The sequence below is a fragment of the Brienomyrus brachyistius genome, chromosome 22, assembly GCF_023856365.1.
Source record: "Brienomyrus brachyistius isolate T26 chromosome 22, BBRACH_0.4, whole genome shotgun sequence".
NCBI lineage: Eukaryota > Metazoa > Chordata > Actinopteri > Osteoglossiformes > Mormyridae > Brienomyrus > Brienomyrus brachyistius.
In genome coordinates, this window is record NC_064554.1 from 9,322,926 (window position 1) to 9,346,740 (window position 23,815).

Below are 23,815 nucleotides of genomic sequence, written 5' to 3' on the forward strand. Positions count from 1 at the left end.
ATTGCCCACTGTGACCCTTTTAAATGTGATGTCATAATCATCCCTTAAATCTAATTGGTGGATTCTCTCCTGCTCCGTAACCTCCTTATCTACTGTGTGGTGGGCATATTGGTGCAGAATGGTTTCACAGTGGTGGCTGAAGTGGCTCTTCATTGGTTCTGTAAAGCGCTTTGGATGCCTTGAGAAATCCTCCTGGCAGGGAAGGCAAAACAAAAGGAAACGTAACTGCAATAGCTGTTAGCAAATATGTATGGAATACTTATGCATTAGCATAAAGCACCTTGAAATCTCATGCATTTGTTTCCATAGAAATATCTGAAGTAGCTATGTATAGGTCAACTTGATATGCAGTCAGAAAGACTGTCATAGAAGGTCTGTTCTGTTTTTCTGGTGTGAATAAAAAAATAAGAGGAACATGCTAAATGGCTATAGCACTAGCACTTGAGTAAAGCTCCGAGTTGTTTGCAGTGTGAGCTTTCTCTCGCTGTGCCGATTCCAAGCACAGGCAGGGTCAGTGTGTCTTTAAGGATATGAGTAGGCTGTGGATGGGGAGCAGGACCACTGGCATGGGGTGGCATTTTCCATTGGCACCCTCCCGCCCCAAGCCATCTGGTCGGGTTCAATCCACCTGGTGTCCTCAGTGTAACTCAAGACTGAGCCATGGGTCGGCTTCAAACAGCGGGCTCTGAAAGTTCCGAAACTCAGGGATACCCCAACCTTTTCAGAGAACAAAGCAAAGATGTGATTATTCTGGTTCTCATTTGTCATCTTCCTTCCCGTTCTGGCAGGTTCACCAAATGGACAAGGGCCCCTGGTGGCCGCTGGACCTTAAGCAGCTGCTTAGTTTGCTTGTACCTTCTGCCAGTCCTATAGACATGTCAGTAAAACCAAGCAGCACTACAAAAACACTATTCACAGCTGGGTGGCACTGTTGTTGTTGTAGGGATCCTATGCTGGGGCTTTTATTATTATTTTACCATGATGTTTACCTCATGTTCCTACACCGCCTGTAAAGCTTGTCTCACCATCATCTGCGTGACGGAGCAGAAGGCACTCTCTCCATAGTCTCCATTGCCACTGACCTCAAGATGGCTGCACAAGGGGCTATCCCATGTCAGCCGGTAAATATATGACCGGGAGGAATATTTCATCAAGCTATATGGAGGATTATAGTGGCTGTTTGAGCCCTGTTAGTCAACTGGAGGGAAATGTAATCAGTAACAGGACCTATCGAGTCCTCTCTACCAGATATTTGCTGCATGTGTTGTTTACATGTAAATTTGGAGAATTTAGGCTATTAAAGAATGGGAGTGACAGAGGACGAAATGGGAGTCCAGGCTTAACGAGTGCAGCAGCTGTGCAGCTCGAAGCTCAAAAATTTGTAGTGTATACATTTCATGTTTTCACTGTTATTGGCTTCAATTGGTAAGAAGTCCATAATGGGCTTCTGCAGCAGACGTGTTGTTTTAGTGGGCAGGGAATTGGATTGAAGAGGGAGTTCCCCTCCCAGAAAAAATCCTGAAAAAATGTTGAAAATCTGTCAGTAGACGCTAAGAGTGTTAAATGGTGGAATATCTCCGTCACCCTCATGCAAAGGGGCACTGTTTTAGCTGCCAACTATCATTCTGTGTTTTGGGAAATCCCACACGAATACTAACTGTTGAGAGCATAAGCTGGTAAAATCAGCGAAACGCATCAACAAGGATAATCTGCCCTCTCTGTAGGACGTATACCTCAGACGGCACAGAGCAGCCAAAACAGCAGGGACACAACCCACCCACACAACTGTCTCTTTACTAGGCTGAGGCTTGAAAACACTTCTGCCGACTTTCAGTGAGAACTAAGCAGGAGTTTCTACTCTCGGTCCAACAGACGTCTTAACACTAACTGACAGGTGTAATTAAACATTCACTCCCTACTCATGTACCATTCACTTTTTGTTGAATTATTTGTTGCATACATCTGGTTTTCCTTTTTCCCTTTTCTCTTATTACCCGTGTAACCATACTGTTCCTTATTTATTACATATTTATTATACAAATACTTACGATCAGCGCTCCGACCAGTCGTTATTGTATAATGTACGAAAACTGTGGCTGTGGAAACGGCAGCGCGGCGTCTCAGCGTCAAGCAACTATGCTAATTCTAACAAAGTTATCAAGTTGGAGTTTCCTTCAAATCTTTTCATATAATAATAAAAACGAATATGCCTGCCTGTATTTGCAGTATGCAAACCTGAGTAATATACGTTACAGCTGATTTCCTCTATTCTGTTTATTACGCCATATAGTAACATACTGTATAAACGTTGATAAACAGGGATGTTTGTACGTAACTGGTACGCAAGTACGCATTCACTTTTAAAATCGACTTATAACTTTTAAAATTCACGTTATAACAACGCAAATTCGCAAGTATTTTATGTGCACTTGCGCTGATATGACAATAAATAGCCGTGCATTTTAACCTTTATAAAGCAAAAGTACGAATAGCATATAAAGCACGATAATTTCTTGTCAAATGTACATAAAATAAATACGCATCTGCGCTGTTACAACGCCGCACGTATCGCTTTAAAGGTTACAGCGTACTTGCGTACCAGTTATGTGCGTCTCTGTTTATAAATATACCAAAAATGTTATAAATGCTGCTAAGGCGACATTAAAACTGTATCTAAAGATAGTTGACACAAACCTATGAGGGGCCGTTTAGGAAGTATTTCAAACTTTGTTACACAAACACATATGAAACGCATACATTCACGTATGAAATTTTAAAAAACACATCTATACTACTGAAAACTCACACTCACTCGTATGAAATGCTCACACACATACAGGTGAAATTAACTCAAACACATAAAACGCTCGCACACATACATGTGAACTTCACTCACACGCACACATATGAAAAGCTCATTCACATACATATATTATACACTTTAACTGTGAACAATTCTTACAGGACGAATGAAGCTTTCGCACATGTTTGTGCGTGAGAACGTTTCAATATATCCGGAAGGTATTTCAATTCAATTTTTGGATCCCCGCGAGCATTTACGGTAGATCTGAAACGGGACCGTGCAACGACCGAAGCAGTCTGCTTATTAAATGCAATTTAATATCCGTAATGGATTTTCATTATAGGCCTAACGGAACGGCATTCTTCCAGTCGGCATACTTGATCACAGTGCTTTAACTTTTGCTCCGGTTCTTCGGTGTTTGGGGTGATGAAGGCGTGATGTAGTTCTTCACTGATGCACTGCGACGCTTTGAGGTGATACATAGGGAGGCGTAGTTGGTGCAACAGAGCTGATATTTATGGCAGCTGCGATGTTGTTTATTACGTCGGGGGTCGATAAAATTGTATTTATCAAGCCAACTGCCTCGGTCATTACACTGTCCCGCTGTTCAAATCGGCCATGACGTGAGAAAACACGCGCCAGGATCCAGAATTGAAGCACTTTCCCGATATAGTGAAACGTTCCCACGCACATACATGTGTGAAAAGCTTCATTCATCCTGTAAGATTTATGTTTATTAAATAAGTATTTTTATATATGTATGAGTTAATTTCACCTGTATGTGTGTGAGCGTTCCACATGTGTGTGTTAATTTCACCTGCATGTGTGTGAACGTTTCACATGTGTGTGTGTGTTAATTTCACCTCTACGTGTGTCAGCGTTTCACATGTGTGGGCGTTAATTTTTTTTTGTATTTGTGCGACCATTTCATATGAATGTGTGTGTAAGAAATGATCATACAAACCCGCAGCTAGTCTAGCCTACAGTACTCTTGAAATATCAGTAATGAGCAGCTCTTCGCTTATCGACCAATCCGATATATTCGTAAGAACGGACCTCGATCGTTAAGTGAGAAGTATCTGTACTGTAACTTTGTCCTACTGCTTTCCGTTACTCTTACTATGGCTGCTGACCAGATAGCATTTTACTATAAGTTACAGTCGGACTGTACAGCTAGCACGTGAAAAACCCTTGAATATGGTTAATCACATGCATAATTACATGAACATGTATCTGAGAGTATGTGAAATTAATTGGCTATGAAATTATGAAGGAATTAGATTCACTAAGGCGAATGTGGTTGCTTGGCACCCTGAGTTTATTCAAGTTAAATTACCTGCCGTGCTGTGTTTCAGTACTTTGAGTTTGCTATTGTAACCCTTAACAATAAATATGAATAATGGGCCAACACATTTAATGACTGGTTGTCAAATTTTTCTAGATGTCATCTAGGTTCCATGAGATCTCTGATGTAGAGTCATGTGATGATTTGACAGGTTGTTCTTTTAATGATTGCACCTTTTGAAAATGAAAATAAATGAGAAGTGTCTTGACAGATGGATGGAAAAAATAGCTTTAAATAGAAATAAAGCACACCTTGTGTGTTTGTGGGGGGGTGGTGTGGTTTCTGTGATACAGAAATCCACTTCCTGTTTTTTTTTCCTTGTATAAGTTCATATGATGTCACTGTACACAAAGAAAACGGATTGTTCAGGATTCCTAAAAATATACAGACGTGTATGACGTAGTTCAGTTTCCTAAATAGGCCGACGTGGATGTGGTTCTGATCCAAACCTACATGGCTCAGTTTGAATAGGTCTGTCTGTTCATAAAATACGTCAGTATCTGCTCTTTGTATGATTTAAGGCATTTTCTGTAAACCTCTTTCATTGTTGTATGGGCCATATTCTCAGCAGTTTTTCAAACCCGCTGTTATCACAGGAAACTGGAGGGAATATTTGAAATCCACAGCCTGACCGGAACACGACACTCGACAGTCCACAGAGATGGTCCACCTATAATAGTTACAGTACCTTCTAATGCAAAAAGTAGTAAAAGTCTATCCTTTTCACACTTCTGCAAAGCATGACATTAGACAACAACAGTGAAAATAAAACAATGGTTTTAACCACCCAAAAAAGGCATAGGAGAGGTAAGTAAGGACTTGGGAGTGGCAGAGTGTCAATGAGCAGAAGACTGTAAAATTTCCCTTCCCTTTCCCTCTACTATTCTTTCTCTAGTTATGTCTCTCTTTGTCCCTCAATTGTGATTATGTGTAAGAACCGTGGTTCCTCTTTGCCAGAATGTTGTTGTCTTTCGTGGTCTTTAGGGTGGATGTAAGACACCAGAATCTGTTAAGAATAAGTCAGAATTGAGTTTTGTTTATTGGACTTGTGTGTGAAACCTCTGCACTTGTCTGCTTTGCTCTGGGATTTACCGCCTCTACTCCAGGGGTGACCCCAGCTGCATGGCCTGGTCACTAGCCTCAAGTCCTTTGTCAGTCACCGCGACGATTAGAAAATTTGCTGTTGTAGGGTTCTGGTCGGCTGGTTTTCTCTTATTGGAAAGTTAAGCATTTACTGCACTATTCACAGTAAAACAGATTGTAAATATCTGATTTCTGTATTAGTGTGAAATCATTCATAACTGTAATGAACGTTCTAGCAAATTATAATGATGATCAGCCACAAAAAAAAAACTATAAGACCAAACATTTTATAACTTCATAAATGGATATTTAACTGGAAAATTTTAGAGAATAAGCTTCTATTTCATACTTTTGGTCTTCAGACTGTGACATCACCCTTCCAGTGGAGCTCTCTGCGCGTGGCACAGGTGTGGAAGCATTAGACTTACATCGTGTGTAATTACGGCAACCGGGGAAACTTAACCTGAAGTACTATGATTAATCCTATTGTGCTAAATATCTGTGTCACCAGCTCCGGGGAACCAAGCAGGCTGTTGTGACGACTCTGGAGGACTGATGTCATGTTCTGTGCGCTGCTGCACATCCTGTAATGTTTCTAAGACCTACGCATGTGTCTCCCCTAAAGGCTATAAAAGGCCTCCTCTACAGTCATTAAAATGTAGGACTTTCTGACCCTTAAAAATGTTTGTCTGGGTTCTTGCCCTGAGTGTTCGGCTCTCTAGTGCCTATGACCTCATAGTTAATTAATTTAATTAGTCAATTGTTTGCTGAACAGATGACGTTATCGGGGGTGCCTTACATTGATTACAATTGTTTCACTGCACCCATTCATGTAGCTGGGTACTTATGGAAATCATTCGTGCTAAGTACCATCCTCAAGGGTATAACCCAAACTCGAGAGCTGAACCCGCGGCCCTCTGATCACAGCTCTCTAAGAACTGCTTCATATTCGCTCGTTTCCAGATTTTAATGAAAGCTGGTAAAAGCGGTGTTATATTGTTAAAGAACAGCAGGCACAAGGCAGGGAATAACACAAGTGTTGGAGAAGGTATTATAACCAAGAACAAGAAGCCTGAAAATTCACATTCCAATACACACTCCAAGCTTTCCTTCTATGAAATTGACATCTTCCTCATCAATGCAGCCACTTCTCGAAGTTTAAGCACTTGTGGGTGATCTGCAATACGCAGGCAGACAGTCTTTGTTCAGGACAGAGGTAATGTGCCTAACCCCATCGTCTCGCCAAAGCCTTGTGCTTTGGTGACCAGATGGTGTCACACGCAGGAACCTTTATGTCAATGATATCCGTTTCCATGATCAATACAAAAATATTGTTTTTAAATTGAAGGAAGGTAAAATTTCCTCAGTACAATTTGCCATTTCTTCTGGGAGTAGTCAAACATTACTGTACATTGCCTGCATCTGAAGGTCTATTGCATTGTTCAGTAATACGTCTAATAAAAAGTTTTCTTGGACCTGATGCATGGAAGCCTTAGTTGGGAACTGTGATCCCGGTCTCCCTGGGGCATCCTGGGCTGTTACAACCTAACCTGCTGAGCCAAAACACAAAGATATAAATAAAAAAAAATTGACAATTTAAGTGTTTTTCTCCTTAAAACCTCTTGTCTTTAACTTGATAAATTCTAACTTCTCTTTTTTTTTTTTTTACTTTGCTTCGATAGTAAGAATTTCAACTTCTTTAAAACTCTTGGAATAAAACGCACATAAAATAGCCCCATTGCTGATCCCCACATCTTGTCGTCTGAATTTCTGCAAGATTCCTCACTGTTTAACAGTAGACCTTATTGGCTTTAGGGGTAGGTGTAAACTTCTGGTTGGCAACCCTACAAGTGTCCAGTCTTCACTGTATGTAGCGTTTCTTTGGCAAGCCTCACTTGCAGTATCATGTCTCCAGATCGGACTGCCCTGAGTCAACTAATGGTGAGGAATTTAAGCACTCAATATGTGCAGACTGTCAGTTTTAATTCAATCTTGCATACTACCTTTCTCATACAGTGGGTCCAGAACCTGAAGAACAGCAGGCACAAGGCAGGGAATAATCCAAGACGGGATGCCCACCCATGGCAGGGAATCACCCAAGGCTGGGAATCACCCATGGCAGGGAATCACCCAAGGCAGGGAATCACCCAAGGCAGGACGCCCACCCATGGCAGGGAATCACCCAAGGCAGGGAATCACCCATGGCAGGGAATCACCCAAGGCAGGGCACAGGGAGAACATGGAAATTCCACACACACACTCCGAGCCGTGGCCTCCGGAGGCCATTGTTCTGCCCCTCTATTACAAAATTGTTATTTTGTGTTTAAAATTGTGGAGATACTAACATTTTTGGCATTATGTAAAATTATTTACAATTATTACATAAATATTGGTGGTAGTGTTTATAAACAATCAATGTTCACAAATATAATACATTGGAATAAAGTTCTACAATCTCTAAAATTTGGAAGTATTTGTCACTAGTGTACAGTGTCTGTAGTGTCCTTTCCCCGAACAGATTAATATCTATTCTATATATTATTTTAGCTGTATTTTCTGGCCGAGAAATACTTATTACCACCCATAATAGTTACGGCAAAATAAAAATAATTACATACAAAAAGCAGTAAATTAACATAGGCGGGGAAACTGCCAAGCCCAGGTGAGGGGAAGCCAGCACTTGTTGTGGGATTAATTTCTCTGTGTATGAACATATCACTTATCTCTGGAAACATTGTCAGTAGCCTGTGCTTTCCATCTCCTCTTACCTGCCCGTGGAATAACTCAGGCAACGCAAAACCTGTCCTTGTGTACGTCCCCTTGAGATTAACGTGTTACTGCACAGTGTCTGAGGTCATTGAAGGTGTGCCTTAAGTCCCAGGACAGTGAAAGAAATAGTCACTGGAACATGCTCCCCTCATGATATGCTACAGCTCCCACATAACGGCCTGGTGGCCATTTATAAGGGTGATGCGGATTGTTAAGTGAATATTATGAAAGTGTGATATTATTGAATCCAAACAACAAATGCTTTGTTTAGCATGTGTTACTCAGATATATACACTGAAAAGTTCTACAGACATAAAAACCAAAACTGTTTTATTAACTAAGCGTCATTTGTGTGCTATCTGTAAACACATACATTATGTATATTCAATACGTGACATATCCCTACTTGAGGTTCCGATAACCCTGATCTCTTTGCAGTAGCCATATTACTAGTCCAAGTGAGATCTGATTCACTGTGGGCATAACTGAGAAACAGAATATTAACTGGAGTTGTATATACCTGTATAATTTTTGCGATAAGGCCGAGATGTTTTCTCTTTCCAATGTAGGACAATAAGTCGGCTTTGTGTCCAACCCTCTCAGCCCACTTCTGGGAAGGTGACAACTTCCCTTCTGACAGCACAGTTCACAGAGGACAGCTTCTTTCCACTGTGCTGGAAAGTTAGTATCTGAGATGGAAATCCTGTGTTCAGGATGTGTGTGTACTCACTGCCGCCCTATTGCTTTAGCAAACATAAGTGATAAACAGCCAACACTGTCACCTGTTGTGCCACAAGTTCCGCTCCAGTGGATTCCTCTTAATTCCTCTGGTTATAATGATGCCAAGTAGACACACTCTTGTGGCACACGTAGCAATTCCTGTATCAATTTCCTGCCCCTGCCACTGGCGTTCCGCTGCCCTCTCCTCATCGGCATACATCATGTGTCAACGTGACAAAAGGACAGTTGTTGATGTCTGTCTGAAATGGCGCTAACAATTCGGACACTTCAGCACATGGGCCAGCAGAGCAGTGCCGTCCAAAATACAACTTTGAAGAGGCACAGCTCGCATCCACCAATTGTGAGTAGTTATTTTGCGCTCATCTGTATTCATGTCCTCCAGGAATTTTCTCTCATTTTCCCATCTTGTCCAATCCCTGTATCTCTCTCTGCAGCTCAGTTTGTGGTCTCAGGCCATCACTGTTGCAGGATACATCTCCATCATCAGGCAATGGGAGACCTCACCCCAATTCTGGTGTAGCAGGGCTAAGTGTAAATATGCCTTCCTTCACATATCTGGATATAGACTAGTGCTATAACTTTTCAATATTTGCATGCACATAAGTTCCTCTCATTCCCTAAAAAGGCATCTTTCAGATATACCAGGTGGGCAGTATACAAACATAAGGAGACTCTTTGGAGAAGTACTGTAATGTTGACGTTTCACACTACGTGGAAACTATTAAGCCCCCCCCCCCCCCCCCCCCCATGATCATCTCACCCCTGTCGGAAGTGGATCACCAGCCTGGTCCGTTTCCTCGCACAATACTTTGGAGGCCACAGGGAGTGATCTCATACGCAAAGTGCGAAATTCTAAACTGCAGCCAAACTCCTGCCAGTTTGCAAGATGTCTTCCGCTCAGCTGTTGTTTTCCCATTTCAGGGGCACTGTGCTCCCTGACCTTCAGTGATGTCTTAACCAGCCTCCCAAGCCCCAATGACCAGTCAAAAACAAACAACTCAGTTCACTTAATATATGTCCTATTATCAATATGCTACTGAGCTTTAGGTAAGAGTAATGCGCCAAATGTAACTAGATTAGACAAAATCAAAGTGAGCCCAGGCATTAAACTACGGGCTGAGAGAATGCCAGTGTGAGCTATGAGCTGCCTCTAGAGAAGCATTAGTCTTTGTGAGGTTCTTCATGCCGTCCAAGTTTGGGTCCCTGTGTCTTTGATGTCCTTGTTCAACAGCTTCCGTTTCCAGACCAGTAACATCGTTCACAGACATTCTGCCTCTCTTTTAAGAGACCCACCATAATTTAAACACCAGATGTCTGTTTCAAGAGTTCCTGTCAATGCCCTGGAGTGTATACCAACACACTGACGCCATCTTAGCCAAACCACATCTCTCTGTTACATAATAATGCTGTCCCATTATGACCGAACACTAGTTGACTCAGTGTCCTTCTCAAGATCTTACCTTTTTTTCTTAAATCTCTCACAATAGGTTTTCTAGAGATTATTGGATGAGCTATGATTTATATTGTTATAGGAAACGAAACTTTCAAGCTGTGCAATTTATTCCCTGCTCCTTTTCAGGATTATCTAGTGTATGTTCAACATCACTTTTAAAGTTTACCGCTGCTACTTTTGCATGAGTTCTGTATGTGCTCTCTTCAAGCCCTTCATAGTCATTTTCATCTTTCTTGTATAAAGCACTCATGAATTGACGTATTTGTGGGAAATTGATTTATTGTGAACTGTAAATACTGCAATACCTATTGCAGAAATCGATATTTTCCGGTGTCATGCAGCCTAATTACAAAATACTAACTACTACAAGATATATGACAACATACAATGAAACATTCAACATGGGGTAGTAAAATGATATGTGGCAGAGCGAGCATTGGAGCAGTGTTTAGAATACAGAAAATGTCGCAGCAGTATTAAAGAATTTGCAACTCGATCACTGTGGAGGCAGCGAGTGTACATCATTTCATGTCACAACCCCGTACAAAACAAGTGAGACTGAAAGCAAAGAAGCTGACTAAGATGATTTTCTCGCACTGCGCCCCGGTGGACATGACCTTTAACCCTTCAGATAGACGACAGCTATGCGTGCAAGGACAGTGAATACACTGTCTGCGTAGTGTGCTTGCTGCCTCGGCTGGAGAAAAGTCGGCTATCTCTGATTGTGTGAGGTGTTACCATCATTATTCTCCCTCCATCCATTAACTTCCGCTTGTCCAGGGTTCAGGTCGCAGGGGTAGCAACTTCAGGAGAAATACCCAGACCTCCATCTCCCCAGCTACCTCTACCAGCTCTTCGGGGGAGATGCTGAAGCGTTCCAAGACCAACCAAGAGATATAATCCCTCCAGCGCGTCTTAGGTCTCCCTCGGGGCCTCCTCCCTGTAGGACATGCATGGAAAACCTCTCCGGGTAGCCACCCAGGAGGCATCCGTGACAGGTGTCCAGACCACCTCAACTGGCTCCTTTCAACATGGAGAAGCAGCAGTTGTACTCTGAGACTCTCCCGGATATCCGAACTTCTAACCCTATTACTAAGGGAGAGAGCCCAGACACCCTGCAGAGAAACCTCATTTCGGCCGCCTGTATCCGCAGTCTCATTCTTTCGGTCATTACCCATAGCTCATGACCATAGGTGAGGGTAGGGACTAAGATGGACCAATAGATAGAGAACTTTGCTTTCCGGCTCAGTTCTTTTTTAGCCTCGACAAACTGGTTAAGTTCCTACAAAACTGCAGACGTCGCTTCGATCCGTCTGTCCAGCTCTCGATCTCGCCTACCCTCACTTGTGAACGAGACCCCGAGATACTTGGACTCCTCCACTTGAGGCAGTACCTCCTCCCTGACCTGAAGCAGGCAATCCACCCGTTTCCAGCTGAGAACCATGGTTTCAGACTTGGAGGTGCTAATCCTCATCTCTGCCACTTCACACTCGGCTGCGAACCACCCCAGAGCTCGCTGGAGGTCCCCAGCAGATGAAGCCAACAGGACGACATCATCCGCAAAAAACAGCAACGCAGTCCTGAGATCACCAAACTGCACACCCTCAACAGCCTGGCTGCGCTAGGAAATCCTGTCCATAAATATTATAAACAGGACCGATGACAAAGGGCAGCACTGGTGGAGCCCAACTCTCACTGGGAAGACGAGACCAAGCTTATTATGCGGACCAAGCTTCTGCTCCGTTCATACAGGGACCGAATCGCCCACAGTAGTGGACCCTGAACCCCATACTCCCGAAGCACCCCCACAGAGCACCTAGGGGAACCCGGTTGTAAGCCTTCTCTAAGTCTCCTCCAGTACCCTCACAAGGGTGTAAAGCTGGTCCAGTGTTCCACAGCCAGGACGAAATCTGCATTGTTCTTCTTGAATCTGAGATTCTACTATCGATCTCACTCTCCTCTCCAGTACCCCGGAATAGACTTTCCCAGGAAGGCTGAGAAGTGTGGTTCCCCTGTAGTTGGAACACACCCTCCGGTCCCCTTTCTTAAATAAGGGAACCACCACCCCGGTCTGCCAATCCAGCGGTACTGTCCCTGACCTCCACTTGCTGTTGAGAAGGCATATCAGCCATGACAGCCCCACAACGTCCAGAACCTTTAGGTACTCCAGGCGAATCTCATCCACCCCCGGGGCCCGGCCACCACGCAGCTCTTTAACCACTCTGGCCACCTCAGCCCCAGTGATGGGCAAGTCCACTCCAGCCCCCTCGGGCTCTGTGCCCTCAGACGTCTCAAAAGCAGTGCACGCAGATATATCTGAGTCTGGGTTGAGGAGGTCCTCAAAGTATTCCTTACACCTCCAGGTGATTTCCCCAGTTGAGGTCAACAGCAGCCCCTCCCCACTATAAATAGTAGGAACCAGGAGCTGCTTCCCGCTCCTGATATTCCAGATGGTTTGCCAGAACCTTTTTGAAGCCGACCGAAAGTCACTTTCCATGGCCTCACCAAACTCCTCCCTCGCCCGGGATTTTGCTTCCGTAACCGCCTGAGCGGCGTTCCGTCTGGCCTGCCGGTACCCGTCAGCTGCCTCCGGAGACCCCCAAGCTAATAATTCCCGGTAGACCTCCTTTTTCAGCTTGACAGCCCCCCTTCATCTCAGGCTGAACCCATCCGGGTGCTTGCCAACGGGCCCCTCCCTCAGGCCTGGCTCCAGGTTGGGGCCCTATGACGTTAGTCCCGGCGAGGAAAATAAGATCTTGGTAGTATGCTTTCTCATCACTGGTTTTTCTGCTTGCTCTTTGTCTGCCTCCTCATCTGGGACCTATTTGCCTTGGGAGACCCTACCAGGGGCTATTGCCCCCGACAACATAGCCCCCAGGGTCACTGAGGCACGCAAACCCCTACACCACAATAAGGTGGTAATCCAAGGAGGAGGCATTATTATTCTTATCTGAACTCAAAAGCTATTTAATCTCTGAATGCTGTTAATATTAATCACAAAATGTCACTTGTGCAGGGAGTGTTTGCACAGTTCTGGAAATTTTAACCTAACAGTATTTCTGCTTGTACAAAGCAGGATCCTTACTCAGTGTCATCTAGACTGGGTTGGGGATTGAGGACTGTGGTTCCTGTACTGTAGTTGCTCTTGCACTTTACCACAATGAAACCATGACAATCCAGGAGTTTCTTACTTGGTGGTACAACATCTTTACATTATTTTTACATTTTTTTTCTCCTTTCGAAATGTTTCACATATGATTATTATGAGATTGTTGCGGTATTTTATTTATTGTTTATACTACGGGACCGTTGAATGCTTGAATCTGATTGGCTGACGAACGTTCTGATAACGTTATAACCTTATTTTCAGATAAACGCACGGCGAACGTAGTTCCAGGTAGCTCTCTTGACCGCATTATAGTTCCATATCACTTCGCATAGTTAACTGTAATAACGGAAATTAGCATACAGTACCTATACAGCACACAGGACTAACAAAAACAACAACATGACAGACTATTTTCCGAAAGTAAATTTTAATATTTACGGTGAATATGAAACTTTCAACAACTGGGCTGCAGCAGTATTAGTTAGCCTAGTGTACCAACTTAAAGGCTACACATGACATTTCTCACTAGCGAGGTAATAACAGCGCTGCATCTTAAAGCAGACTTACAGTTTAGAGACGGTGCTTCAGAACACTGTTGAGGGACATACAAAGGTAGCCTAATTCATACAAGCTCTCTCTCTCTGTTTCTCTTTCTCTGTGTCTCTGTCTCTCTCGCTCTCTTTCTAATAACTTCATTATTAACTGCATTAGTCTGCTATCAACGGCTCAAGCCTCCATTGCCAGCTTTAAAATGACGTTTTGGAACTAGCAAAAGAGTCGTTGGCTGAGATGCGGAAGAAATAATCCTACTCACAATAGCGATTTAAGTAGAAAAACCGGACGAATCCCTTGAAATATATCATCTGATCGATGTCTTGAGGTGTGGCAACCGTAGTATAAGCGAAGCGGAGTGGCCGTTACACCTCGGGTGTGCATTATTTTCTAATAATTCAACGGCCCGTCGTCAAATATTCCTTACATATGTTTTAGGTATAATCGTTTCGGCCGTTGGCTTGTATGAGGCTTGTGTCTAGAATGGGTTAGGAAACTGAACTGAAAATGCAATCATGACTGTACTGGTTCTTTATGACTAGGATGCTTCTGGTTTCTTGGACTGTAATTGAACACCACTGCCATCAACACCAAAATTATCATCCAATCAACATTCTTCACTGATGGACAGAAAATACTGATTTGTTTACTACATGTGGTTAACCTCGTTGTCTTGCAGCATGAATAGGACATATATGTGTGCCAGTGGCAGAAGGAGGATGGCGGATGTACCTACATCCCCTGACCTTCCTATACAAGGTCAAACTGGTGATCTGCGAGCGGATGAGTGGGTTGATGTCAACTCTTTTTGTGCACCGGTTAGGCGGCAAACCTCCTGGCAATTAGCTCTTCTTCTTCCCGAAATACATTCCTTCGCTGGCCAAGACATTATGTTCCTCCTCCCGATTTAACTCCTCATGTCATCCCATCGACACCACTACCGATGGCCTGACCCTCCTGAATGTTGGATTGGACAGTCCTGCCTTCTGCCATTGTCTGAGTCCGCATTTGAGGCCACCACTTCCGATTTGCGATCTCCTGTATTTACAGCTTCCCCTGGGCAAAACATTCAACTGTTTCCTTCAAAGGCCGGACTATATTCCAGACAAGCTTGGTGTATCTCCTACTTTCAGGTTTTACCCGACTTATCCTTGATCTAGTTCATCAAGTTTACATAGATCTGAAAGCTTATTTCCATTTATAGATTTTTGCTCAATATAATTGCCCAATGTTCACATCAAGATGTATTTACTCATGTGGTTAAATCCTTGACCTTCTGTGTACCCTCACACCTGTAGGGTGTGGGGTTTGAATCCTGACTTCAGCTCTGTGGGTGTGGATTCTGTTGCTGTCCTCTGCGTTTCCTCCCTTAGTTAGGTGGATTGCCGTAGTGTGTGAGTTTAGCCCCCCCCCCCCCCCAACTACCCTGTACATAATACACAGATGTGGGAGATGAATGGAGGGATGTATGTTTTCCAATTAGAGATCCTGTAGTGCTCTCTTAATCTCCCTGTGCTTTCCTCCGATTGTGATGCTTATAATGGCTTAAAAGAGCGATAGTATGTCGCTCAGTTTGTTCCTTCGACAGTCACATCGGGCTTGTGGAATTATAATACCGAGAGTTCTGCCAAAAACCTCACTGGGTCTAAGGGCACGAGCAGGTAGAGTGTCAGGACAAGCAGGAATCTGTTTTTAAAGCAGCCAAGTGAGATGTAGGTCTCTAATGTGGATCTGCAACCCGATCAGAAGAAGGACTGAGGCGTGGGCAATAGCTGAAATCTGGCCTGTGAAATGCTGGGGCCAGTGATGCCCCATCAAAGTGCTCCTGTCAGTGACAGACGTCTGAACCCGAAACGCGGCGGGAACATCCTGGAATTAGGCTGTTATATTAGTTCTACAGAGAGTGTCAGTGTTACATTACATCGTTTTGCTGACACTCCTGTCTAATGTACAAAACATGGTACAGATTTATGCGCATAATTTCCTTGAAATTGTCCTGGGTTGGAGTTGGTGACTGACCCTACGGCACTCACGTTAAATACGAATTTTGTTTCTTTTGTTAAAAAAATAAAATACACCGGCTAAGTGAAGCTCTGGATATATGGTGCAAATATATGTATATATATATATTTAGTTTCCTCCTAAATTATCATTTGCAAGATCAGTAGAACTAGAGCACCTTGGCTGCACATGCAGGTCTTTTGGTATGTGGTAATTAAATAAAAAGCCTTGGTTGCATGTGCTCTTCTTACATATTCTGTACCTCTTGTCGTGGCTGGATTTAGGCTGGATTTACTAGGGAAAGACTGCAGGCCACCTATTATTAGACTGACTTAAGTCTCCTTATCGCTGTGCAGTTTTCTCAAAGTCACAATTGTTGACCTTAAACAAACAACTATCAGTTTCGTTGCCCTGTTTAGTTTCCAAAACAAGGTACTAAAAGACAAAAAGGTGCTAAAAGTGCTGTGGTACTAAACAGCTGTGATGGGAAGATAAAGCACTGTGAACTGCCCCCCCCCCCCCCCCCGCCCCCCCCCATCCATAGATTCTCAATCAAGTGCATCTTGGCTTTACACAACCTTCAGAGACATATACAATATTTAACCTCGGATAGTGAGCCGTAGGAAGAAAATTACAAAGGCAAAATAAAAAGGAATAAAATAAAAAGCATGTTATGCACTTATACACTTCTTTTGGCAAGATAGCAAAGGTTACAAGAAAGTTAGTGCTGGAGTGTGGTTCAATGCGTAAGGACGCCGTGCTTGAGGTCAGATGAAAGGTTAGATGAAATCCCACAATCAGTGGAGTGATTTCACCATTGGACCCCTAAGCAAGACCCTTAGCCTCTGACCGCACCAAAGTCTCTATTCGCTTTCTTAAAAAAACGTGACGTATTAAAAATGTTACAGATGGTTCTTTTTAACTATTAATTGGCTGTGTAGCTGCGCAGTGAACGTCTGGTCAGGTTGACAGATCAGTGACCCGAATATTGCTGTTCTTTACACGCCTGTTTGAATATTCTTCATGCTCTTCTACAGATCTCCAGCAATACACTCCACCTGTGGCACTCAGACCTGCCCCGGACACCCTAGACCTTGAGTTCCATAATCCCTCTTTCACAAACTCTGGACTCACTCAAGTTTGAATGGCTGTGATTGGACCTGCTTGCGTCACGTGACAAAATGGCAGCGTGTCCCTCATGGCAGTGTGCTCTGTCAGTGCTATTTGCACCTGTATCTGTCCTTTGTATACCTCTCGGTATATGTTAGATATAGTACATGTCAGAAAGTGTCATTTTCACTATTCTTTCGAGTTTCTCTTACCCAGATGACTTTACGATGTGTAATGTCATACACATTGGTAATGGATTTGTGCTGAGTGTTTCATAAACCCAGGTTATTATCAGTTGAAAGTGTTAATCTTGTCAGCACAATAGCAGCCTAACACATGAAATGCACGTTTTCACTGTGGCAGGAGCAGAGATTGCAACGATTCATTTTAGCAAAATGTTATCAATTGCTTCTGCATCCAAAATCAGGAAGATTTCCCATGTCACCGGTAAGGAGTTATGTAAGCAAATGGAATTGGATTCTAGCGTTATTCTCCTTCCCATCATATCCCATCATGAAAAAAGCCTACAATTACACCTTGTATTATGGGTCCACCTCAGAGCCCAGAAAACACACGGTCAAGCATCTGTCCCAATATGCAAGATGCAGGTTCTCTCATGGCGTCTGTGTTCAGCAACACTCAGTTACAAAGAGGTGAAAGGTAAAATAAAACAAGGGCAAGATAGTGCAGAAAGGACAGTGATGCAGTTACTGTCATTTGTTCATTCATTATTTATTTGTTTTCTGTTTGTTTGTTTGTTTGTTTAGTCAGCCAGGTATGAATTATCCCTCTGGTTCCCTACATCAGGCACTTTTAATTCCATTGGTTAGAAATTGTGCTACATTTGAGCTGAAACTCAGTAGCTAAATTATGACGGTTGTACTTTGTTTAGAGGGATACTTGGCAATGAAATTACTAGACATAGAATCTAGGCCTCAAAGATTCTACGATACAGTTGTTGCATACAGTTTCTGAATTTAGCATAATTTTGTCGTCTTTACTGTTATTTAAATACTTCAAACTACTTTTAAAAGAACCTAGTAAAATCTCAAAATCATTAAAGCAGATATATCAAACCTCTGGATCTTAGAGCAAAACGCAACCTCCTGGTTCTGCTAGTTATGCTGTGCACACGACGACCCCATCGACTCCAAATGCCTCATCGCTTTCCTCAAGTTACCCACGGTGTCATACTTTGGATTCTTACCGTTTCAGTTGCTGATAGATCACTAAGGCAGAGGTCAATTAGGGGCTGGCTGTAAGGGTCTGGGAATGCAGGCAAACCGCAGGCGTATAAATAGCCCCGATGATCTTGGAAGAAGCATGGTGGCTGTCCACACCTGAGTTAATAAATATTGGCACAGTATATATCTGCTATATACTGTATATACGCTGACACGTATATGTCCAGTAAAATTGCTAGATACTCAGGTTTCACAAATTTCTCAACAATGACAGAAAACAGAAAATCTGCACCAATAATGTCTCTTTAAACAGGTACCATGAGAGAAGTTCTATCGTCAGTGACAGTGCCAACGAGTTATACTTCATGCATTATAATTTGACACTCCTATTATTAGTAAGTGATTATTAGTAAGTGATTAGTAAGTGTCATGGTGCAGTCTAGGGTTGCACCAGCTAGAATGCATGTGCAGTGATGTATACACTATACGTAATCCCCTAACAAAGTAAAAAACAGAAGGTATCCATGCCCTGTTGTCTGGAGAATAATTTCGTACATAATTTTAAAGGAGTTATTAGTGATTGACTGTGAATGGAAATTATTATTATTATACCACGAAAAACTTTAGGACTGAATGTTTTTTTTTGTGCATGTGAGGTAGAGCAATATACTTTAAATTTAGTCTTATTTGAGAGTTCAGCATTTTGCGAATTCATGTTATTCACTTGTTTTCAGATTAAATTATAAGGTGGCTTGTTTTATATTTCTGTTAGGGCTTTTCCTGCCGATTGACTTTGACAAATTGGCATAATCAAGTGAGTAATATTTTTTAACTAAAAGTATTAAGTATGTTAAATTTTTGACGATGTACAATTGCCATAGGATAACTACATTTTTAGCTCCTTAAAATCGGTATCAGACACATTGTTGACATCATGCAGGCCCTTATACATAGTGAGGCCTGCCATGTGTTTTGCTCGTGCCCAGGGACAAGATGATCTCAATGGACCACCCACCCCCCTCCTCCCTCCTCCACACACACATCACACACACATTTCCTGACTGCACTCAGGTTGCTGACTGGCCATAACACACACACACAACGCACGTTCTATTTGCACATGGCAAAAGAGCTCTCGCCGAAAGAACACGCCTCATGTAATAGGCTGTACACGCACACTTATTCCTCATGTACCATTCAGTACATCATTTTCAGTTCAGTACTCACAATGAAACAAATGGATACCTTGATTGACATGGATGGAACCTACGTTCACAAATAGATGTTAAACATGGAAAATACTATGCTAATATTGGCTCTGAGTTGGATATGGCTAAAGCTGGTTACAGTCAGTCACAGTTGCTGGTTTTGGAAGGTTTTAGTTTCCTAGTGATGTACACCAGCACTGGAGAAGGAGTAGTTAATAAGACAAAATCTTAGATTCTGTTTTTCCCAGCTCTGCTGGAAACCAGCATCCAGCATGCTAACTCATTTGCAGAGGTGGCAATTTCAGGTCCAGAAAGTAAAAATCCAGACCATTATTTACTTTCAGCCAGCCAGTTGAGTACTCTGTGACTGTGACTCTTTATGCTCAACTGGTTGGTTTAAAGTAAATCATGGTCTGGATTTGTACTTTCTGGACCTGAAATTGCCACCTCTGCTCATTTGAGTGTGTACAACTGATCTCTGGTGTGTGTGTGCGTGCAACCGAAGTCCCTACAACTCTCCCCATGGCATTTAAGGTACGTTTACCATGAAATTCAGATTGGGCTAAAAACACAACTACATATAGAGGTCTTTATGTCGATAAAAATGCAATCATATTCAATAATAGAGAACACAGTGGAATTTTGTACATCATGATTGTAATGCCGCAGCCCTAAATAGGTCAAGCAGATATAGATGGATGGATGTTATGATGTTATATTTTTGATCACATGGACCTATTTATGTTCACAATTTGCAAATATAAATCTATTAGGTTTAGTTACTCAGACACGTTGACAGATGCTTTGCCTTTGGTTTACAGCTGTTCTTAATTATGTTTATTTGCATATTTAAAAATACATTTCAAAACAAATAGTGTTCCCTGCTGTGCCAAAATTGTACCAAACCAAGAATTCAAAACAGTGGTTCTTACCGCAATGTGAATTTTGTGTACCGTTACACCCAGACAAAACACAGGCTAACTAAACGGGAAACCCCACCACCAAAATTCAACATCTTTTTTCAAATACCTCGCTGTAAAGTCTCTTACACTTCTGCTATCATATTCAGAGCGCCTGACTTTTGACAACATGCCATTCTGACAGTTGACCAGAGGCAGCTTTGACGTTGCCATGGCATGATAGACCAAACCAATTCTTGCATTATAGGGAGGGAAAGTAATATTGTTTTCAACTACTCTCTCAAGGAAAAGTAGGAAGTTAAAAAATAACAAGCTTTTAAGTTAACTAAAAATACCGTATAACGTTTTCACAGATATGTATTTTTGAATTATTCCAGCAGATTATTTAAAGGTCAGAGGGCCAATTTTTGGTACCTCTTGACCCAGGGCCCAAGGACAATGACCCAATTTCACTGCCCTGTCACCAGCCCTGTACATACCCACAACATGCTGACATTGGCACTATGAAGATGGCTAGATCTGTTTGCATAGTATCTTCCACACATCAACCCTTTGGACATAAATGCATTTGTCACTGTACACAGGTACAAAATATCAGGTGTACATTACAGCTAGCTTGGGAGGGAACAATCAAAAATACATAATTTTAAACACTAGTCAGAGAGGACTCCAAAGTAATGTCAAAAATATTGACAGACAAGTATGTTCCCTGTAGATTCTGCTCTGACTATTTGCATAGATCATGGACCTGCAAGACACACAAGCAACGGTTACTAGAGTTCCCTGGTATTGGGGTGCTTGGCCACAGGAATCTTGACAGTGAACAAAATAAGGCTGGTACCTGTATGATCACCCTAATTCTCAGCCATTCTCTGACCTCCAAAGAGAGGGGACACGCGTTCTGGGTTTTCCCTGCATAAAACGCTTTCAGTTTTTTTCACAGTACTTTGTTGGAACCATCTGTTTCCTATGTAACCACCTTTTTAGGCTTATTTAGACAGCTTCTAGATGCTGGCATCCCTTGGCGGGCTTGAACATTTGACACTTCAGTGGTCTGAGCCAGCTGTGTCCTCCTGTGTATCCAAATCCAGTCAGAGGGGGGAGTCCCCCATCAGAACATGTGTTTCCCCTCCACCTGTCATTCTCTCACACACACACACTCACACACGGCTACTCCACACAGACAATCATTATAATGGGACAGGGAACAGATTACATAACAAGGTTACAATCTAACCGACCTCTGAACAATCAGCCCTGTTTACATCATCAGTATGAAGCATTGATTTTCTCAGTAACAGTGAATCTACCCACAATGTAATTGATGTGGATGAATGTGCTGCAGACTCAAACTTAATCTATTTGCACTGACCTAAAATATGAATGAACCATGACTTAGGACATTCTGTGGAACCCCCAGTAAATATGGATTCCTTCCTTAAAGAGGAACCTATTAGCCAATTGGCTAAAAATGGTTATTGAAGAGAAATAAGTAAATAAATACATTTCACAAGATATTTATGGGAGTTTTTAGTAATCGCTATGTATTATAGGGTTCAGTTTGCTCTTTTGTTTTGCCAAACATCATGGCCTGTTTGACCAATGTTTTGCACTATTTTTATATTCCATTCTCAAAAGAACATTACATGTTCTCAGTTTTCCCCATCAGCCTTTCCCCAGCTCTTGCAGTAGAGAATGGAAGGTTTGAATCTCAGACTGCTTACCTGCAATTGATGGCTTGGAAAGTTGCATACAACTATAAGTTTGAAAGTGGCATAAACCGTAATGTTGTTGTGGTGAAGCATGAATGACTGAATTAGACCAGAGCTTCTCCACCTAAGAGTATCAGATGATGGTTATATGATGTGGAAAAAGGCCTGGGGGCAAAGGGATACTGAAAATAGAATCAAAGTAGAATCAAATCTACTTTTCAAATTGATCTTGCAAACGCATTCTGCTGCATTTAAAATTAGCCGCATTTTCTCAGTGTGTAATTCTAGTAGGCTGGCTGTGTGTGTTTTTATTTCTGCTGTGGAGGTTTCATCCTTATAGAAAATTATATAGATTCAATTATATAAAAGGGACTTGCTGTACAAAGATTTTAAAGTAAATGTGATTTTTTTTTATTATTATTTCTCAAACATTAAGGCTCAGAGTTACCACATCAAGCTGTGGTAAGTTTTCTGATATGAAAAAAATTGAGGTTTTCATTCATTTTCATTGAGGTTTTTCTGATGAGAATTTTGTATGACATCTGCACCCTGGGAGCTGAATGACATGTATGTGTCCTCTGAAGGGGCCATGCTCTGCGAGGGCATAGCTGGCCAAATATCAAACTGTGTAAAGTCGATCAAATACCTATATGAGAATAAAGAACCTGCAAAATTTCAATTTATGTAAAGTGTAAAGAGAACATATTATGGAAATGCATGGGGGGTTGATTTTCTGTGCTTTTCCTGTAGGAATGAACAGCGGGTTTGTAGGTTCGTATGTCTGCCTTTAAGGGAATACAGCTGGGAAATGCAACCAAGGGCAAAAAACATGCAATCACTACTCTTGGAGGGCGTTCATTCAGCTGTTTTACTTCATAGCAAAAAAAAAAAATTCACAGTTATGACACAAAACTTTTTAACTATTTAACTAAACTATTTAACAGCCGAACATTTTGGCTTTGTAAAAAAAATAAAAAAAATCAACTGAAATTCTTGTAACTAATGGTACTTTTTTTCAGATCAAGTACAGGAAAACTTATGAAATCACTCCATGATAAGGAAAAAATGATGGAATCATGAGCCATAAATATCATAATTAGTATTTTGTTACCCCTCCTCCGGCTTTTATGACAGCTTGAATTCTGTGAAGCCTGGACTTTACCAATGAAAAACAACATGCTTCACCAGTCAGGTTCCAGCTTTCTTGTATAGCTGTTGACAGCTCAGCTTTGCAGGGTGGAGCCTTGTAATGTACCACTTTTTTCAGTTTCTGCCATCAATTTGCAATCGGATTGAGATCCGCACTGTTTGCTGGCCATGTCATCGAGTTGATATGCCTTCCTTGAAGAAAAGTTTTAACACTCTATAAGATGACTTATCACCAAACCAACTTTAGATTGATGGAATTTGAAAAGTGTCCAAAGTCTACAATCTGTACATTTCCTGTAGAAGTAATCACTGCCTTCTCCCCTGGTCATTTACCTGACACACAACCCCATCACATCAATGGCTGTGGAAATGTACCTGTTCTATTCAGGCAGCCATCTTTATACGTTTCATTGGAATGGCACCAAACAAAAGTTTCAGCAACATTTTTTGGCCCAGTGGAGGTTCATGATTCATCATGAATTCCACTTTCATCCAGTCATCCACAGTCCATGACTGCTTCTCTTTAGCCCACTGTAACCTTGTTTTCTTCAGTTTAGGTATTAATGATGGTTTACGTTTGGCTTTCCTGTACCTAAATCCCATCTCCCTCAGCCGATTTCTTACAGTTTGGTCACAAACATTGACTCCCGTTGGTGTCCAATTGTTTTCCATTTTT

General features: G+C 42.1%; 1 protein-coding gene across 1 annotated transcript in view; it reads right to left on the bottom strand.

Moving 5' to 3' along the window:
* LOC125717531 (chromobox protein homolog 1) overlaps positions 1-23,815 on the bottom strand; it is a 180,009-nt gene that overhangs the window by 145,365 nt on the left and 10,829 nt on the right. The window lies entirely within an intron of this gene.